We start from the raw sequence: 20012 nt of genomic DNA, 5'->3' as shown, positions 1-20012 counted from the left end.
CACCCCCCTTGCGTACGGAAAGTAAATTATTTTTCCACCCTGCTCGTAAATTAGACCTACATAGAATCGCTTCGGCACTGTTCTAGTTCTATATATACTCCTCTAAAGGTATATGTGTTTCTCTGCAGGTCTACGTCCTGTGTGCGAAAATCAACGCCGGCTAATTGCGCGATTTTTATCACCCCAATATAAACGAGGTCGCAACACCTTGGGGGGAATAAATTATGGCAAAAAACTGCACACAAAGCCACCTGGGATTATAATACCATTGGATTTCTCTTACGCAAACTGTGGTCATAAAAAATGTAATAGCGGACTAGGTAAAGTGCACCTTTGGCTGAACAATCGGGATATTTAAGAACCCTAATTATAAAAGTAAAATATTTATTTTTGGTAAATGGTTATATTTTTTAAAATGAAAAATAAAAAACAGTAGTTCAATTTAAGAGTAGAGTCATGCAAATGCATTGTTTAAATATTCAAGAATGTACTGAACACATAACCACATTGAATCCTTTATGACCTCATAAGCTTAAATGAACTATAAAAGGCCCCCTTAATAATCTCTTTCTTTGACCATTACATCGCGTTATTAGCTATCCTTGTGATTAATTAAACTGCGGAAGCCACAAAACGTTGCCGTCATTGAGGGAACGGGCCAACGCTGCGTATGAGTAATGAGCCCATGAATGAAATTCCTTTTTTATACTTCGTACGCCTGTGTGTGGGAAAGTTTATTATACGGACGGAGGGCAGGCGGCATAACTGTCAGGGTACCGGGTATGCGACTGATTTCGGTAGATGCGGCACGTGTCGGAGGTCCGCTATTTATTTATTTAGTGGCTTAATAATTGAGCACGTGATCTTATAAATGTTATGGCCAGTTCAACTTCTATTTCCAGCCCGGTCGGTCTTCATTTGAGGCACGTAATTGGCTTTCGAGAGTACACACACCATGGCAAATTTGTATTAAAAGCGACTCCGTCCACTGAAAGGGTTTAAGAGCAGCTTATATGGGCTTATTACGGACAGACGGCCGGACGGACTTCAGAGGAGCCGCATCAGACGGAGGCACGTAGCAATGAGTGGGTGGTGACTTAATTGGGTGGGTCAGGTGGCTGGGTGAGGGCTTTCCACCTGGTCCACTTGCCTGTGGTCGGCCGTTCTTCCTGTTATGATTTCAAACTGTTGTTTGGCCCATGATGATGATGATGAGACCATGACAATGGCAACAATTGAAGGCTTAAACAGGAGTTTACAGGATCACAGAGAGTGAGCGAAAGTAAACTAACGCAGGCTAAGTCTCTTGAGGATTAAATTAAAAATCAACATCAAGTTTTATCATCGGGATTCTTTTTTCATATTAACGTGTAAACTGTTACTTTGGTCTGACCTCTTTATAAACGTTTTAGAGGTTTAATTAACTAAAATTCCGAAAAAAAAAAGTAAATAAATTCACACAAAATTGTCACTTAGTTTATTTAGAGCACTTGATCCATCCACATCGTCAAAGTCATTAAAACAAAATACATTTCACTATTTCATATTTGATGTACCATTCATGCATACTCTGTCAATGTCGTAATTTAATAAATTCGAGCCTCCTTTTCTACATAAATTATGCAAATTTTGTATGCTATTTTTCGCCTCCGTGGAACTGTCAATTGTGCCGGAAAATTCCTCTGCACACTTAGTCAGCCGCATAAAATTATGCCCGGAAAATATTTGGAAAATACTCTCAAGGTCGTACGCGCCACTTGGCTAACTGAAGGAAATTAATAAAAAATAATATCGCTTCGCCTGCATTTAATGACCAGTTTTGCGGTTATCGGCATTTTAATTTGAAAGTTCATTAAAATAATCGTCAATTTGCTATTTAATTTGTTTACAAATATAAATTATTCGGTTTACCCCATGCAACGAACTTTTTTGGGAGTGAAATATCATAAATGCCGAGCTATGGAAATTTCTCGCCGGGCAACAAATTGGTCGCGGATGAGGGGAGGTGAAAACTGCCAGCAATTGAATCGAATTATTGAGCTCAACGAGGGCTTCGCACATTTACAGACTTAACTGCCAATATTTGGGCAGATTGCAAATCGGGCAGTATGAAAAATGTTTGGATTATTTCCACCTTTGTGGTAGGAATGCATTTAGTAGATAAAACGGTTCACTTAAAGGTCAATAAATCACTTTATCTCAATTTACTGTTCATTTAAATTGCTATCTATCCCCAAGCCCTTATCTAACTACGGGACACTATCTAACTTCGATATCAGCAGTCTGCTCTTTTATCTGCACTTTCGATACGTAACGTATCTAATGTTATACGAGCGCTTAACGCATACAGTAAAAAATTCCATTCGATTATCGTCTTACTTTCTATTTAGCTTAACGAGCTTTTTGTTCTCCCTTGAAGAAGGTATATTAACTTTGTGGAAAAGTTGAACAGTTTTATCTTCTGAATAAAAAAATGGATTTGGAAAAAAAATTGAAAATAACTATTTCCATTTATTAAAGGAAATATAAATTCTATGTAATGATTTTAAAATTCGAATAACAATGTAATGAAGATTTATCCTTTATAGTTGTATTCTCCCTATTCTTAATTCTTGTTTACTTTTTTTAGAGTACTTTAAATTTCGGGTTTGGCACGTTTTTCCACCTTCGTGTCTTTTGGACTATGAAGAAAAAAAGTTGTGAAAAAGCCCGCCATCGAGCCAAATTGCTGTGAAGCACATGGCGCCCCGATATCAACGTAAGGATGAGCATATGGACTTCAATCTGTGGGAAAAGGCAGAAACTGCAAAAAAGAAGGAAAAAGCTGAAGAGGGAACCATGTGTGTGCTTCTTGCGAGACTTCTTTCTGCCATTTTTTGCTATCCAATAAGGTTGCTCCGTCGACTCCTATTTCCATTCCTACTACTTTTTTTTTCTTTTTCTCCTACTTATTTTGGTTTGACATTTCCTTCGGCTTCCTTCGCTGAGATTTCCTTGTTGCTATTGTTGTTGCCAAATATTTCTTTCCTTTCAACTGAGAAATTTACCTTGAAAGATATGTGGCCTGCACATAGCATTTGGTTGTATGCAAAAGACTGATGTGCCGTCAGTACACAGAAAAATAAAAATAATACCCTTTCTCACCTTTTCCAGCTTTATTTGTTCATATTCATTAACATGAATTTATAATTAAATTAAATTTATTGTGATATTTTTTCCAATTAATTTCCAATTATTTGGAAGAATAAAATGTACCGCAATAAATCCACACGTGGTTAAGAACCTATTTATTAATTTTTATTGGAGTCAAAAGGATAAAAATATAAATGCAATTTCAAGAGAATTTATGTCATTTCACATGGATATTTATTCTCGGTGCCTGTGAGTTTTTAAATACGCTCGGGATCCGATCCCTGGTACTTCCTTTATTTCCACTTCCGACGGCCGCACAATGCACTAAAATAACTGTAAATAACGAATTTGCAAAAGTATGTGTGAAAGACCGCAAACACACACGTAAAACCAACACATGGCACACCCAACGCCGATAAATATTAACTGACATACAAACATATGCATGCAGGTTCATTGTGTAGGCGTGCCAGACAGAGAGGGCCAGAGAACGAGGAGGGGGATACGAGAATTGTGGGGCGTAGGATGTGCGGATGGGTCTATAAAAACTGCAAGGATGCAGCAATAAAATGTCGGCACTATAACGGTTAAGCAGCAGCAAAAACGACAAGAATGAAATCAGGAAACATATGTGAAACTGGACCTTCACACCAGAAAACACCCAGTAGCCGGTTGTAGCAATTACAGGATTTTTAGTTGTTAGTAAATTGAATTAAAAGGATTTTAGAAAACAGAACAAACATTTTACACAAAATATTTGCAGATCAAATAATTTATTTTTATTCTGCATACATATGTGATTACTTTGTAAGAAAAATGTTTTAGTGATTTATTTATTTTTGTATTTATTTTTACTCTGGTTTACTGGCAATTTCAAATTGTATATAACCAATTTTTCAAGCTATAGAAACTAGGCCTTAAAGCGGCAACCTTAAAAACTACACAAATATTCATGATTTATTTGGGTCTAAATAATCGGGCATAATAACGGATTTCCCACTTGCCACATGTTCGAAAAAAAAAATTTTTTTGAAGGGTGTTACCACAAAAGTTGAGATATACAATTTTACCTTTATGCCTAGTTTTATTTTGACCGGGACAATAAAAATTCAACTACGTTAACCTCACTGCTCGTATTACCTGAAGGAACATTATACCCGCGTGTCCGTTTATTACTGGGCATAGAAATCAGGAGCCACAAAAACCCCGCAGAGACGATAACGTCGCTTTAAAAGCACTGAGGGCGACCGCAACCACCCAGCCCAGCCAGTGACAGGGTTGCCACCCTCAGCGGGGAAGTCCAGCATATGCAGGACCCGATTGTTTTTATTGTCGCTTCTGATGCCGGCGCCTTGGCCAAAAGCGGGTCGGCTTGGGGTTGTTACGTTGACAACCTTCCGACCTTCCTTTTGGGCCCCTTTTTTCCGCCTCCACTCCAAGGAACAACAATTGCGTGAGAATGTGCGAGTGTAGTTTGACCCACATTTGGGGGCGTGCCGCCGCCCACGATTGTCCTTAGCCGCCTTAGCATGCCGCCAGGCTTTATATTGAAATTGCGAAATATTTTTTCCTACGGCTTCCTCTTTCAATATGTCACGCCGTCAAACCCACTTATTTGTGGGCAATACCCTTTGGGGGAATAAGAGGTTTCTGATTTACAGTAGGGAATGTATTAGATAACATGTCATGCCAAATTCCATTAAATTCAAATAAAATAAATTTTTAATTTGAAATTTGTATTTCTTGGATATTGGGAGACTAAAATAAACTTAACTGAAGAAAATATCTAGAAAATATTTTCACAAATTAAATTACTCAAATTTCGAAAGTATATAGTATATTTTACAATAAATATAACGTTTTTAACAAAATATGTAAAATGAATACAACTTTATTATAGGTACCAACATAATATTAATTTTGATAAGAAGAGAATAAATAATGTAAAATTAAATTATTCTTTATTAGGATTTAAAACCTTAAAAAAGTTGGTTTACAAATAATAAATATAATAATAATTCAAAATAACATTTCTTTATCGACAAATCGTTCGATGTTGACTGGAATAATAAATAAATAAATAACGTGGGCCAAAATAAAATCCAGAAATAAATTTTAGAAAAATCCCAAGAACTCTATGTAAATTAGCACTTAAAAGCTCTATTAAGCTTGACAAAAGGATTGATCCATCTTAATTCGCACTTCACCAGCTGGCACTCACAAAATACATATAATATTCACCCATCGGTGCAGAGTCACCTTTAAAAAAGCCCAGCCCCACTTCGGTCAATATTCCATTGAATGCTTTCACATTTTCCCCATATTACAGATTTCTTTTGCATTTATTTCGTGCCATTCCCTGCCATTCCGAACAGAAGTCCACTCAGGGAGCGTTTGACATTTTACACTCATCCACAGATAATTCGAACATGAAGAGGGATATATGTATATGAATTTATTCGTGTGTGGGAGCGTGGGAATATATAGCATATATTTTTCGTCTCCTAGCATTGGGGGTTTAAGTGGCCTTAAGTGGATTAATTTAAATCATTTGTTTCTTGTTATTGTTGCTTGTTTGGCGTCAAATTGTGCGATGCGTTTGCGGTTTTCTTTGGACGTCGTTTTGATAAATGGATTTTCCATGCGGCGAACTTCACCCCCATTTTTCCCTGCAGCCGAGGCCTCTGGCCGCAATTTTTGTATAGCCCGCTTTTGTGGGTACGGCATCCATTAAGCCAATGTCTCTACTTGCTTGCCATTTTTACACACGAATGATTTTTGAAATCATTTTCATTTTTATCCCTTTGCTGGTTATATAAGCAAGCACGAGTCGTAAAAATATTCCTCCTTAAAGAGATGCAAGCATGGGAGGCAAAAAGAAAACCAAGTTCGGTGGTAGACCTGTCAATTGGCTGCTAGGGATTGACTTTATTGATCATCTCCTGAGAGATATCAAGGGAATGAGCTGTCAATTTAATGCCTCGCCCGTAAATCCCCATGAAAGTTAAAGAAGCCCACAACAATGGGCTGGCTTAACTTTAATAACCCAGACAGTAGAAACATTAGCACTTAAGTGGCTTGGCTGCCAGCCAATTGGCACTGAAAAAGCGAATTTTTATAAGGAATAAAAAATAGGGATTTTTTATAGAAACGTATCACAATTATTATCCTTAAACTGGCGTGAATTTATGAAAATTGATATTCATATAGTTATCCTTAACTGAATTTTAGTGAGGTTTTTTAGATCTGGGTAATAAAAACCAATTTTAAAATATTTTCTAGATACAACCCTTATGTATAGTCAGTATAAATGCTTTTTGAGTCACGATTAACCTTTAGTGTTTTAATACAGAATTCTCATGTGCTTTTCAGTCTTACATTTTTAATAAGCCACGTTTGCATTTCAGGTAGCTCAGAAGTGGATATCTCCAACTATACTTGCTCACATCTTCTCCACTTCATTTTATTATGAGCTCTTCATATCAAAATCTCAGCTTATAAGCAAGAATGTATGCATAAAGCAAATAAGCTTAGGTTGCAAGTTACCCCCTAGCATTCCATAAATTTAAGCAGATTGGCCAAAAGAAATGACAATAGCCCAAAAAATAATCCAGTTAACAGAAGGAAAAAAAGATAAAATAATTTGTTTGCTTAAATGCTAGAAGTGTACCATTAAACCCAACCAAACTTTAATCCAAAAACTCTTACCATTTCCTTTTCTATAAACAAAGGAAAGTCCCTTGAAGCATGCTTTAATTCTTTTTTTCATTCCCTTGAGATCTGACTTTATCTGCATAAATTTCGCCAAGGCAATTGAGGCACGCTTCTAATTAGCGAGAGCCAACAACAAATGAGTGATGAACGCAAATCTGTATGAAAACAAAAATATTCAAAAAATAAAATCTCCCTTTGAATAAATTCTAAAAGCAGGCTTTGGCGCTTACAATTAGCATAATACCACTCTATACGAAAGCAAAGTAAAATGCAGGCAAAGGAAAATATGCAAATCTCATTTCCAACCTTCGCCCTCTCAGCAGGGAAAACCTTTAAAAATGTTAGTGCAAAGCACTTAAAGCCTTTACATAACGACAAAACCAAAATTGACGGCCAAAAAAGGCAACAAATTGGCAACAGATTAGCCCCGAAAACAGTTGGCCATTTTGTGGTGGCAACGAAATTGCACACAATTGCAACAAAACATCCACTTGCCCCCGCTTTTCATCCACCTAAAACCGAAAAAATGTCGCTCAGAATTTTGGCCAGCAAGCGGAAAACGGAAACGGCTCGAAGCTACAGCTAAAGCGAGGCAGCAAAAGCTGAACGCAGATCTCGTTTCCGGATGGCCAGTGGTCCAAACCAAAATACAGTCCATCTTCAATAGATCCCAGTTTTTTTTTTTAATTAGGGAAATTTAGAAAACATATTTGGACATAGTTTAAATGTTTGAACGAATTGACAGAAAATAATTTAAAATTTGCCACTAGCATTTTTAATTATTTTAATCTTGAACCTGTATCCCCTTTCGAAGATATCACTATGGACGGCAGTCCATGTAGTGACGAAGCGCACCAGGAGAGTGTGCGAAGGCGACTACTATATATACACGAAGAAATGAAAATCTACTGTGATGGTCCGATCATAATGAATGATACACCTATCGAAAGGTATTGCAAAAACTTAAAGGATTGCATACCAAGACTTTAGGAAAATCAGTTGGCTTGGGAGAGAGAGCGGGGAAAGTGAAAAAGTTAAAATTTCGAAATTTGGAGCTGTTGGGGCCGGTGGGGATAAATGCCCCCTCGCAATGTTTTAGTTGTATTCCTTTTGAAAATACCCGTCGAATGAGGGGTCATTTGTCAAAATCCGACGCTCCGTTCAAAAGTTATAGCCAAAATAAGATTTTCTTCTTCTTCCCAAAATGAAAATTTAATTCTGTTTGTCAGTTTGTCCACTTGTCCACTTGTCCACTTGTCCACTTGTCCACTTGTCCACTTGTCCACTTGTCCACTTGTCCACTTGTCCACTTGTCCACTTGTCCACTTGTCCACTTGTCCAAAATATGTTTTTTAAGTTCTGAAAATTTGATATGACGTTCATCACATCGATATAAAAAACTTTTGTTCTACCACTTTTGGAAAAACTAGCTAGTTTAGCGGGAAAACAGCTATAAATAGCTAAAATTCGGAAAGCCGTAACTTCTATACTACTAAAGCTACAGACTTGTGCTGCATCTCGTTTGAAAGGTATTTTTAAATGCTCAGACTTTCTAATATTTTCTCATTCGGCACGCTGCAATAGAAAATGCCTGTGAAGGGAAAAATGCTGGAATAGTTTGCTAGGGCGGGCCGAATAAGAAAATATTAGAAAGTCTATTTAATGACGAGTGTAATAATTTTTCGTCACAAATGTTGATATCAGAACTTTTGTATGTTGAAGGTGCGGTCGTCACTAGTTTTTTACCTCGTTAAGAGGTGTTTTTATTTGATTTTAAATAACTTTAAGACTTAAACGAACATTAAAATGTTTAAACACCTATTTGAGTTGACTTTTTAATGTACTTAAAAAAATATATCATCAATTTTTTAACCATATTTATTTATGTTTTTGTAGTTTGAAATCCAAATTGAAATTTAAAATGATATACAACTAGCGATACAAAATTTGTTCAATTTTGGGAATTTCTACTGTAACATTTTCCGAGAGTATGGTGAGCCAGCAAATTATGATCAAAATTGCGGAAGAGCAGTTAAACGGCCAAAGAGTGGGAAAACAAAGTGGAAAAGAGCAGCAAATCTATTGCCCAGTTTGATAACAATCTTTTAAAGTCGAAAATGATTTTTACCTTTGAGCTTTCCTGGCGTAATCAATAAGTGGGCTGCCATAAATTATGGGACCTGTCAGCACAAATTGCGGGTGTAAATAAAAAACCAAAAGGAAAACCGAAGGAATGCCAGCAGAGACTCACTTACGCACACACACTCAATGATCCATGTGAATGAATGATTCCATCTAATCCCACACACCATACATATCTATATATGGATAAATCTTGTAAGAGCGGAAGCCAATTGAAAAAGTTATTCCTGCTGCTTGTTATTGTTTTTCTTATTTCCTTTTTTGGGGGATATAGGGATTATGAATCATATAGAGTTCTACGATTCTTGGAGAGATCAAAGTAATAGGTACACACATTAATCCACTTTTGACATTATACAAATTTTTGTTATGATTATATTTCTGCCTAATCTTTAAATCTTAAGATTAAAAAAAAATGTTTTTAAGTGGTTCTATGCAAGTGATATGATACAAAATTTTCAATTAAGTTAAAATTCCATGCTAAAAGTTTATTTTTTAATGTTTATCTAATTTCAGAGGGTATTTTTATTTTCTTTACTTAACGCTCGACCGTTTTCCATCTGTTTCCTCCTACATTTTTGGCAACTAAACTTTCATGGAGGCCAATTTGGTGTCTAAGGACAAGTTGTTATTGGCACTCGATTTCTGTATGGTTTGGCATTCATTCCGAAAGTTTTCCCCCATGAAATTAAAGTATTTAAAGTTTTGTTTTCGTTGTGGTAAAGCTTCGAAACTGAGAAGGAATTTCTGGTTTGGGCAATAAATAAATATTTTAATTAAAAGTTTTAAGTGAAAAGCGGTAGAAATTGACCTTGGCTACGCTTCGAATTTTCTGGCAGCAATAACAGAGATTTTCTAATTAATAAAGTTAACTAGGGTGCTTTAGATGGTCACTTAAATTTAATAAGTTTCCAGATTACATTTAAATTCATTAGAAGAAACTTATAAAAACAGAAACATAATAAGGACATATTTAAGCAGTTTGTCTTTATAAATTAGAAAGCTGAAACCACTAACAATTCAATTAATTATTTTGAACAGTTATAAGCTCATTTATTTTTCATTTTCTATGCATTTTCCTGGCACCTTTATTTGTTCAGCATAAAACCAAAATTCATGTTTTTCGACCAAAAGCTTAAAGCTGTCATCGACAGCCATCGTCAGTTGGTCAACATATAGACCAATAATTGGCTAGAAAATGGCAACCGAAAAGGGGAAAAGTAAATTATTCTCAGAATTATTTGTTGACAAATAAGAAAAATGTAAAGCATGTGAAAAATGTGAAATTTAAAATGCTAAATGGAACTCGGTCAGAATTTTAATTGGGTTTCATGTTATTTTAAAATTTATCGTTGCTGGACATCTTTTGTTATTTTGAGAGAAACGGTTGACTGAATAAATCCTACAATTTTTGAGTTTATGAAATTCTTTATTTTTGCCTAAACATGTTATGAATTTAAAAGTTTATATTTCTACAATTTTATACTTTTTCAAAACAAAACCTTTGGCAAACATAATTATTACATACGGCTTTGAAAATATTTACTCTTTTTTATGATAGTTCAAAGGTTATAATTTTTATTTAACGTGTTAATTAAAGTTTAAACTATAAGTATTAATAATCCTCTGTGTCAATTAATTTTACTGGCTTTAGTCGAACAAATTTTACGTAATCTTGGCTAACTCGTAGACTATTCTTGTGAATATTAGTTTCCTGTTGTTATCGAACTAAATAGTTTGCGTTTATCATTTACCTCTGGTTTGTTTGTTATTCTCGTTTTGCTTGGCTTTTCGTTTCCATATTTTCACTATCACAAGATTGCAATTAATACGTTTGGGTTTGTTTATGGCATTGCTAATATTTGTGTTGCATTTTCCGTAGAATCAAACGCGCCGGAATGAAGGAGTGTGAATCGGAACGGAATGTAGGGGAACTCTAAGTACTGTGCTTGATTTGTTGGTTTGTTTGTATTTGCTCGTCTGGCAGTCACACTTAATCGAAATCGAAATTGAGAAATATGTGCCCGCCTCTTGACAATCATGCATACAATTTATCTGTCTATCTAAGGTCTTTTACTATATTCATATCTCTTGAAAGGGCAAAGAAATATTGAAAAGGCAAAAAATTACATTTTCATTTTACTTTGGGTTTGATTTGTTGGTTTCCTTTTCTATTGTTGTTGCTGCTCTTTCCGGACTCGATTTTGCGTTTTCTTTTTTATTTCTATTTACTTTTGTTATTTTTTCATTTATTTTGTTTGGGTATGGATTTTATTTCCGTTGTTATATAAGATAATAGAATGGTTTAACTAATTATTTTTATTCTGTTATATTTTTAGTGGTATTTTTTTGGTATTACTTTTCTTTTCTTCACAGTTCTTTTTATATTTTTTGTTTACTTTACTTAACAATTTTGTTGGCCATATTCTTTTTTGCCCAACTGTTTTGCCGCCTTATCGTCATTGATTTCGCCCAACTATTGTTGTTGTTTGCCCCGTTGTTATCTTTGTTTTTGCCTTTCGCCTCGCCCGCTCATTTTCATTTACATTTCGGCCTCATATTTGCCTTGTGCCTTGTGACACTCGTGGAAAATAATAAAATTCGCCAATCGGCGGCACGCGGTGCGTATACGTAATAAACGGCTTGAGGCCCGTACTGCAGGCGACGTATTCTCGTATCCGTACGTACTCGTATTTACGGCTGCGGCCACGGCACTCAACTCAACTGGTTGCGGGTAAGCTGCGGAACTTTGTTGCTGGCTTCGCAGCGGCAGAACGACGACTGAGGAGCAGAAGCCGTTTGAAACGTTTCAAAAACATGGCCAACATGCCAAGCGCCAAAATGCCGCAGCGTCGTTTTTCAGTCGGCGTCGCTGCCTTCGTTCTCCCATTCGTTCGTTGGTGTTGTGTCTGTCCGTATGTTTGCCTGCACAGTCGGGGTCGAAATAATGAATAATAATAATGTAGTGCAGCATTAGGATAATATTTTCCTTTTTTTAATATACAAGTATTTTAAAATCTTTTTATTGGAATACCATATCCTTTCTTTAATAGTCATGCATTTTAAAATCCTTTGAGGATCAGTAAATTGTATACCATTTCTTTAGAGTATTTTTTTTGTTTTATAAATTTGTATCATAATAACCGAAATTAATTTTTTAAGCATTTTTAAAAATTAATCAATTTAAATTGCAAAATCAATGAATTTTGTATTTAAAAAAAATATTTTTCTTTATTATTAAGGCTAAGATTTATGGATCTCTACTGGCTTGCAAATCCTTTAACAGTGTGATACCCCATATTTTTCAATACTTAGTCTTCATAGCCCAAATTTAAATTTGTGTGTGAAAAATACTCATTTCTCAATTCAATTCATGACATTCTGTTTGACTATTATTTTGGCCTCGATTGTAAATATTGGTTTTGCCAATAGGCGCAGCTGACTTTTGGTGAGAGATGCGGGGGGAGGGATGGTCCTACAGTCTGGCCATGAATGAGTGAGTGCCGTATGATAAGTGGGCGGTGAGCGATTGCACGGGAAGAGCAAGAGAGAGAGTGAAAGAGTGGGAGAGAGCCAGGCAGAGCGGGAGAGAAAGAAGGCGGTCTAGAGTGGGTGGTGCTTACAATGGTGGTCGGAATATTGACATACCTGCAGGTGGCGTCTGCAATTATGTATTTTTGGTCATAATAAAGTAAATTTACTATATCATGTGTAATTTATATCCTATGAAAAATAATTTATAATTTTTCACTGATTGTTACAGTATTTGAAGAATTTTTCGAGTGAATACTGTAACCGGCAGAGAGCTGTAATAAAGCAAACAATTCTTGTTTTCGTACGCTCTCAATTTCTCTCCCTCTCTCTGACTTTCTTTCTCTCTTGGCACGCTCTCATTCGTTTTCTCTCTGACGGCGCCAAAAACAGCTGCTTGGTGTTTATTTGTTTGTTTTGTCGACGTTTGCCGCCTTGTCCTCCGCCGGAGTTTGCTGCCTTGCCTTTGCCGTATTCGTATCTGACTTTTCCGTATTTCGTATACTTTCCGCATCTGCCGCATCTTGAGTGCCGTCGCAGTTTTCACCTTACTTATGGAAAACCGTAGGTCGGAAAGGGGGAGGAAGGGCAGAATCTGTGCTCGGTGTCGCCTCCTTTATGACAGACGCCACATCAAGTTTTATGGCCTTCAAATTGTTTCCGAAACGTTGCGCTATTGGCAATGTCTGTCCCGGTGGGAAAATGGCAGGGAAATCGGTTCGGGGGAAAATGCGCTACTGTGTGCTTTCCACCCCTTTTCCCCCGCCTTCCCCGACCTCTTTTATTGCTGCTCTATCTGGCGCAGTTTATCAATTGCCGCCCACTCGACATTTGCTTAAAGATTTGCTCCATTTCACTTGTTTACCGTTTCCCCTGTTTTTTGTATCACTGAATTTGTTCCACTTTTTTGGTCTTTTCAAATTGGCTTACAAATTTCCACGCTAACGCACAAAAGAATTGATTAAAAAAATTACGGAATATTTTATATTTTATTTGAATTTTGAATTTTATTTTGTAAGAGTCTTTAATCGTTTTAAATGTTTCATATTTTTTTTAAGCTAAACAGGAAGAAGCTACACGGCGTATACGTAATTTAATATGTTTTTTTATATTTATACTTACTGTGCCTTAAAATTATTTAAAATCTTTAACTACTAGCAATAAGTAATAGTGAATAAGGAATGAGTAACCAATGTTGAAACAAAAATTAACAAAAAGAATATAATTCTTTATCTAATATTTTTTCACAATATCTTAGAAACAATCATGGATTTTCCTTCTGTTGCTAGTGTGAAAAATTTCAAGGATTTGCCACTTGACTAGACCCCATAAATTAAGCAATTCTCCTTCCATTTTGTTTATCCCATCTCCATTATGCTCGGTTGGCTCCTTCTCTTCTGGTTAGCTCGTTCATTAGGACTGAATGTAGTTATTTTTCCCCTCTTTTCCACTTTATTTTCCAACTGTCTGCCGCTTGGTCTGTCCTTCCTTAGTGCAAATTTTTGCATAGCACGAGCATAAAAAAAAAAAGAAAAACCTTGCGAGGAAAATTCAACTTGAACCGGCTTCAGTTGCTATTTGTGCTTTTGGCATTTTCCTCCTTTCATCTGCTGCTATTTCTTCTTGTTCATCTGCTGTGCATCTTTGGCCTGCATTGTTTACATTTCTCTCAACGGTTATTTATTTGCCTTTTACTTTTACGTGCGGAAACAACGGGAAATTTGCCTGGGTTTGTACTTTTTTGTGTTTATATTTTTGCTCTTTTGTTACTGTTGCCTTTGCTTCGCAGTTTCTTCCTCTCCTTCGTATTTTTCTGTTGCTTTTCGCAAATGTTTTTTATGGGGTGTTGAAAACCACTTTGTTAAACAAACTTGTAGCTGTTCTTTTTCTACACACGAAAAAAATTTATTTTAAATTAATTTTAAGAGAAGAAAACACATGTAGAATACCTTTTAAATACATAAAATACCTCTAACGAATTTAAAAAAAATCCGCGAATATTTCTGTTGCAAAAAATATTTTTTGGTGAGTATAATAATTTTTGTTAAGCTACGAAGATTAATCCGTAATTTATAATAATAAATTGTAGGAGAACAAAATATTTTTGATATTAATGTAAACATAAATTCAGATCTATTTCGTCTTTAAGGGTAATAAATGCCTCAATTTGTTTTCTGTGTACCCAACTCTTTTAATCTTGTTTCACCTTTTCTTTTTGTATACCTCTTCCTTTCTCTCTTTCATTGATATTGTTATTAGGAAGCCTTAAAGACCTCAAAAGGGCAAGTTCCATAATTTGTATTGGCATTGCGAGGTTTCGCCCTGTTTCACCTGCTTCACCTTTTTCTAATTATTTGATTGTCGATAAGCGGGGTAAATTGCGTAATATAAATAGCAATAAATGGATGACGTTGAATGTTAATGGGTCTGATGGGAGTAAAGCATTTTGTGCCTCCTGATTCACACAAATGGGATGTGCCTAAGTGGCCCAAATAAGAATTGGTTTGGCCTGCTAATCTTATCACAGTTCTATTTTGTTTGTACAGCTTTATATAAAAGTAAACAGCTGCTAAGGATTAGTCACCAAACTTTAAAACGTCACAACTTTTAAAATTAATACGTAACTAATTCGGAGACTGTAAAAAGAGCTTAATTCGGGTAAAATATGATTTCAAACCACACAATCTTTATCTGAGCGAACTTCCCACAATGCGTATTTGCTCATTCAATTAGAGGTAGTCACACATATAAAACAAGAGTTTACTTACTCCAGACAGCTATCTTATCAAACTATATCTTTTTAGCTATTTACATTTGAATTTCAAAGCTAATGAACTCTTCAAGGTTTGAATTTCTAAAAATAATAAATTCCATAAAAATTAAAAGGATTAAATAAAAAATAATTAATAAAAAAACAATAAAAAAATGCAGGAATGTTCTACCCTTTGTTTATTTATTTTCTAGAAATTAAACTACAACAAAAGTTGAAGTTCCTTTGATTTATTTAGTTGGTGTCAAACCATATCGTATCCAACTTCCAAGTAAATCCTATTTAAAGCAGCCTCCTAACTAACTTTAACCAAACACGAACTAACACCCAACGAATTCTGTTGGATTGGAAATTCCGAAACAAACAAGACCTGTATCTACATATATATTTCAGTTTACTCCGGATTCCAGTTCAGACAACCGCATCCAGCCATCACCTCCCCTCGAAAACCAGGACATCCCGGCATCACAGGATTGGTAACCATTCCGACACCACGTGCTCCCAGTGAAGGTCAAGCTTGTGCGTCTGTGTTTGTGAGGGGATGGGTGTAGGGGATTCCCCCATCTAAAGAACCTTTCAGGCGCAACATGTCGCTTTGTTTCCACTTTGCTCTCTATTCTTCCACAAATGTTGTTCTCCTTTTTTTTAGCTGTGGCAATATCCGTCTTCGCCTTCTTTCTCTTCCACACAGAGAATAAATATTGCGATATAAATATTTAATACATAAATTATATTCTAGATTATTTTTTTAGGCTTTTATAATGCTGGTAAGACTAGGTAAATCAAATCTTCATGAATACCTTAAAAAAATCTGTCATAGGAAATACTTAAAACTTTTACTATAAAAACTTGTATTAAAAAGCAAAACGATTTTTTTAGGTCATCTGTAAATTGACAAAAATTTAGATATTTAAAATTGTAGCAAAAGAATTCTCTGTGGTTCTTATTTTCCGCAGTAATATAACGGTGTTTGTGACTCCTAACGCAGCTTTTCCCCCTCAGCCCCAACCTTAACCCCTATTCGTTTTCCTGACGCCCGTGGTCTGCCTCAACTTTGTTGTTTTCGTTGTGCGTGGTCGCTGCTGCTGGCATTACATTGTTTGCTTTTGTTTAGCGGTGTAGACCGCCTCCAAGCCACCTCGTCCTCTGTCAGCCTTTGTCTCTGACTCTTTATCTTTTTCCAGGGAATGCAGCTGCAGAAAACTTTTTAACCAAATTACCCTTGGGGGAATAGGGCACTACAGTTAAACAATAAACCAAAACAGTCTCCCGAGTTACTTAGTAATAAATATTAAATTTGAATTATATAAAATATGTTTTCAATTAGCGCGTAGCATTATGATATTCTTTGGATTGATTTACCCGAAAATTTAATAATAATATTTATAACGAATTACATTTAACAATCTTATACGAAGTGTTTTAAAAATAGCTTCTAACTAAATTAAAACTCGATTTGTATGAAGTTTTTTATTCATTAAATAATTTCAAGCGATAGGAAATCTAATATGAATCTTAAATTTGTTTTAAATATAACAAATATTTTAAATACACGAAAATTTTACCTCCCATTTATTTATCCCACTTAAGATTTAATATTTAGTGTGTTAAGGTAAGGGTATCCAATATTCGTCAGTTTTCGGAGTCCTCAAATTCGACTTTTTGTTTGTTTTTGGCCAGAAAGTTAGCTGGCAACAGTGTTGCGCCCTGTTGTTGTTGACGTGGTTACTATTACTATTACTGTTACTGTTCCTGTTAGAGAGAAGTGGATTCCACCTAGGAAAAACTCCGGGGAAGCTGTTACATGGGAAATATTTGTACGACAGGAAATGCGCAAATATTGCAGCACTGGCCGGAAAGAGATGAATTCGCTGATGGGTATTTCCATTTTACAGAATTCGCCAAAGTTTTGTGTTTGTGTGTAGATGGGAGATGTAGATGGGGAGATAGTTGGAAAATTGTTTTGCCGGCACGCGTTTCTGTAAGGGAAATGGCTTTAGTTTTAGTTGTAGTCTAGCTGCTGTTTTTTATTTTTTTGTTTTTGTTTTTCAAGTTGCAGGTGCGTCAAGGTAGAGTAGTTAACTGGGTTAAATGTTGGCTTGGCTGGCTTAGCCGGTCCAATAGAAGCCCCTTAAATTCGGTTCAATGTTTTTAATTGCATATGCCCCCCCGAAGGGATACTGTCCCCCCTTGACCACTAATTAATCTAAAATTCTGTGACTATCTGGGAGTCGGGTTTATTTAGCGGCCAGCGGGTTCATTAAAATGGCAAACAAAGTAAATAAACCCCGATGGAAAATAGAACAAAAAGTTTTCCAGTAGCTTTACAATATTGGCATGGTTTTTTCACCCGCCGTTTTTATTTGTTTTGGTTTGCGTTTGGTTTTTCTGTGGCGGAACACAAATTTTGTTTTAAATGAATTTTTCTCGCCTCCTTTATTGAAATTACATTTTTAATGGCATTAATATTTCAGACCATTTTTTGTGGCTTTTTGTTTTTATTGTCCTGTCAAGTGTCGCTCAGCAAATTGTTAATGGCACATAAATATTTGATTGAGTTTCTCGGAGAGATTTTCTGGGAATGTTGAAAAAAAGCTATGAAAGTTCATGCTTTCCTTAGCCCTTTGGACTTATTCAATTTGCCATCCCAATTATTGACTTAAATTTTATTTCACATTGATGACATATTTGTATGCATTCCGTTACCGATTTCCCATTGCGATTTTAATAAAATTCAATTGATGTATTGTCTGTATAAATAAATACTTTTTACCTTTGTGTATTCCACACAAGCATTTATGATTTATTGCGAGCAATTACATTCGGGGGAAATTGAATTATCAGCATGGTCAGCGTTTTATATCAGCTTAAAGCTTATCAAAAGAACTCACAGACAAGAAAACAATAATCAGTATTTCGATTGGGGGGTAATGACTAAATAAATACCCTGTTCATATCATATTTGACAATAGTTTCTTAAGAAGAAGGAATAAACCCCCCAAGTGCTTTCGGAAATTTTAATAATATTACTATATATACTTGCCTTTAGTTTCGTTAGAATTTCAAATATATTAAAAATGTATAGGTGATATGCAAGTTTCAGTTTCACCACACTAGTTACAAAACATATCATATGCTTCGTAAATGGATTTTATAAGGTATCACAAAAAGTGACCGCACCACATTTTAGGTGACTAATTGGCCACGAAAGTGGGAAAAACCGGCACATGAAATTTATACAATTTTATGGCCAATTAGTGGTATCTCATAAACTGTTTCTCCTGTCCCAAAAGTAAGGCAAAAATGCGGCCTAGGACAGCAGTTTCTATCTCTATCACACCGACAAACCAAAAAAAAACCACAGAAATATTTGACGTGAATTCACACAGAGAGGGAAAATGAATTTCAACGAACATACCAAAGACGTTTCTTTGAAATGCGTTTCGATCTGAAATTGAGACCAATTACGGCTAGAAAAAATGTAGAAAAATAAGAAAATAATTCTCAAAGCAAGTTGAGTTGAGCGAAATTGCTTTTTGTTAAATGACCAACAATTTTTTCCCCAGCTTCGCAAAGAATTTGCTTCCTTTGCAGCCGAGATTTCTAGTTCTCTCGTTCTCTCTCGTTTAATGCCATTAACAGCTTGTCAAAGCCATGGCCAAAGTCGTGAGTTATTAAAAAACTCAGTGAATGGTCTTAAGCACCTGGTCGAGTAGCCAGGTAAGAAGGCGAAAGGGGGTAAAACTTTTGCCACAGTTATTACACAAAAAAAGCAGAATGGGTTCCTCTCTCATTTTACACAGAAAAAATAATTCCATTACTTATAATAAGTTGCTTTTTACGCGCAGTATTTAAATATTAGGTATAAAATCAGTTAATAGAAAAATCTGCAATATTTTTTTTAGGGGGAAAACATTATTTTCATTAGAAAATAGGAAGTAACGATTGCCTTTATTTTGTTCAGTATGGGCCAAAAAGTTTCAATGCCTGTCTCTTGGCCCGGCTTCCTTTTCCGACCTCTCTCTTCTTGACTCAATCTTTCTCTTTTTTCTGGCTTTTTTGCTTTTATGGGTTTCAGCGCGGTACTTCTTCTTGACATTTTTAACTAGCCCACTTTTGCAGTCTCGTCGTGAAATGTGATTGCAACTCAAGTGCTTAACGACACCCACACACTAACGGAAATAAAAATATATATCCACATATCTGCACAAATACAGTGCGTTGCAGTGTCTCGAAAATTCTTTGCCGGAGGACATTTCCTTAATATATTTTCTATTATTTTCGTAAAACTTTTTTTTTCTAAAAAGATAACAATTAAGTGGAAATCTAAAAAAATGTTTAAAATAATGAAAATAATTATAATAATGGTTAAGATCAGTTCTACAAGTATTAAATAATCTACACACAAAAAATGGATTGGTAAATCTAATCTATCAATTTACTCTCACAAGAACAGAATAGTAGTTTTATTCTAAAAAATTCTATTACTTACTATTTTTAATAGTAGAAGTTTTGTGTGTAGTAGTGAAAGGTACCCAAGCTAAGTCACTGTTCTACCAAGTGCTAAGAATATATTTTTTATGAGCAAGTCTATAACCTTTTGAACTTTTCAAAGGAATACAGCATGATTTAAAACTCATAAAATCATCTCTTATAGCTTCAAACCCCACTGTACGTAGATTTATGTATATCTATGTAGAATGTCTTGTGGCTGACTGACAGT

General features: G+C 35.4%; 1 protein-coding gene across 4 annotated transcripts in view; it reads right to left on the bottom strand.

Annotated features, from left to right (window-relative positions):
- The window catches only part of MYPT-75D (Myosin phosphatase targeting subunit 75D), a 45096-nt gene that overhangs the window by 16655 nt on the left and 8429 nt on the right, over nt 1–20012 (bottom strand). Inside the window, exon 1 of one of the 4 annotated variants that reach the window (XM_044393854.2) lies at nt 10743–11775. The exons of the other annotated variants lie outside the window; for them this stretch is intronic. The gene's annotated coding sequence lies outside the window, so the exon portion shown is untranslated. Of the gene's footprint in view, nt 1–10742; nt 11776–20012 lie in introns of those variants that run through there. 4 annotated transcript variants of the gene reach the window in all.

The sequence above is a fragment of the Drosophila takahashii genome, chromosome 3L (assembly GCF_030179915.1).
Source record: "Drosophila takahashii strain IR98-3 E-12201 chromosome 3L, DtakHiC1v2, whole genome shotgun sequence".
Classification (NCBI taxonomy): Eukaryota; Metazoa; Arthropoda; class Insecta; order Diptera; family Drosophilidae; genus Drosophila; species Drosophila takahashii.
This window is presented reverse-complemented; position numbering and strand designations above follow the sequence as displayed.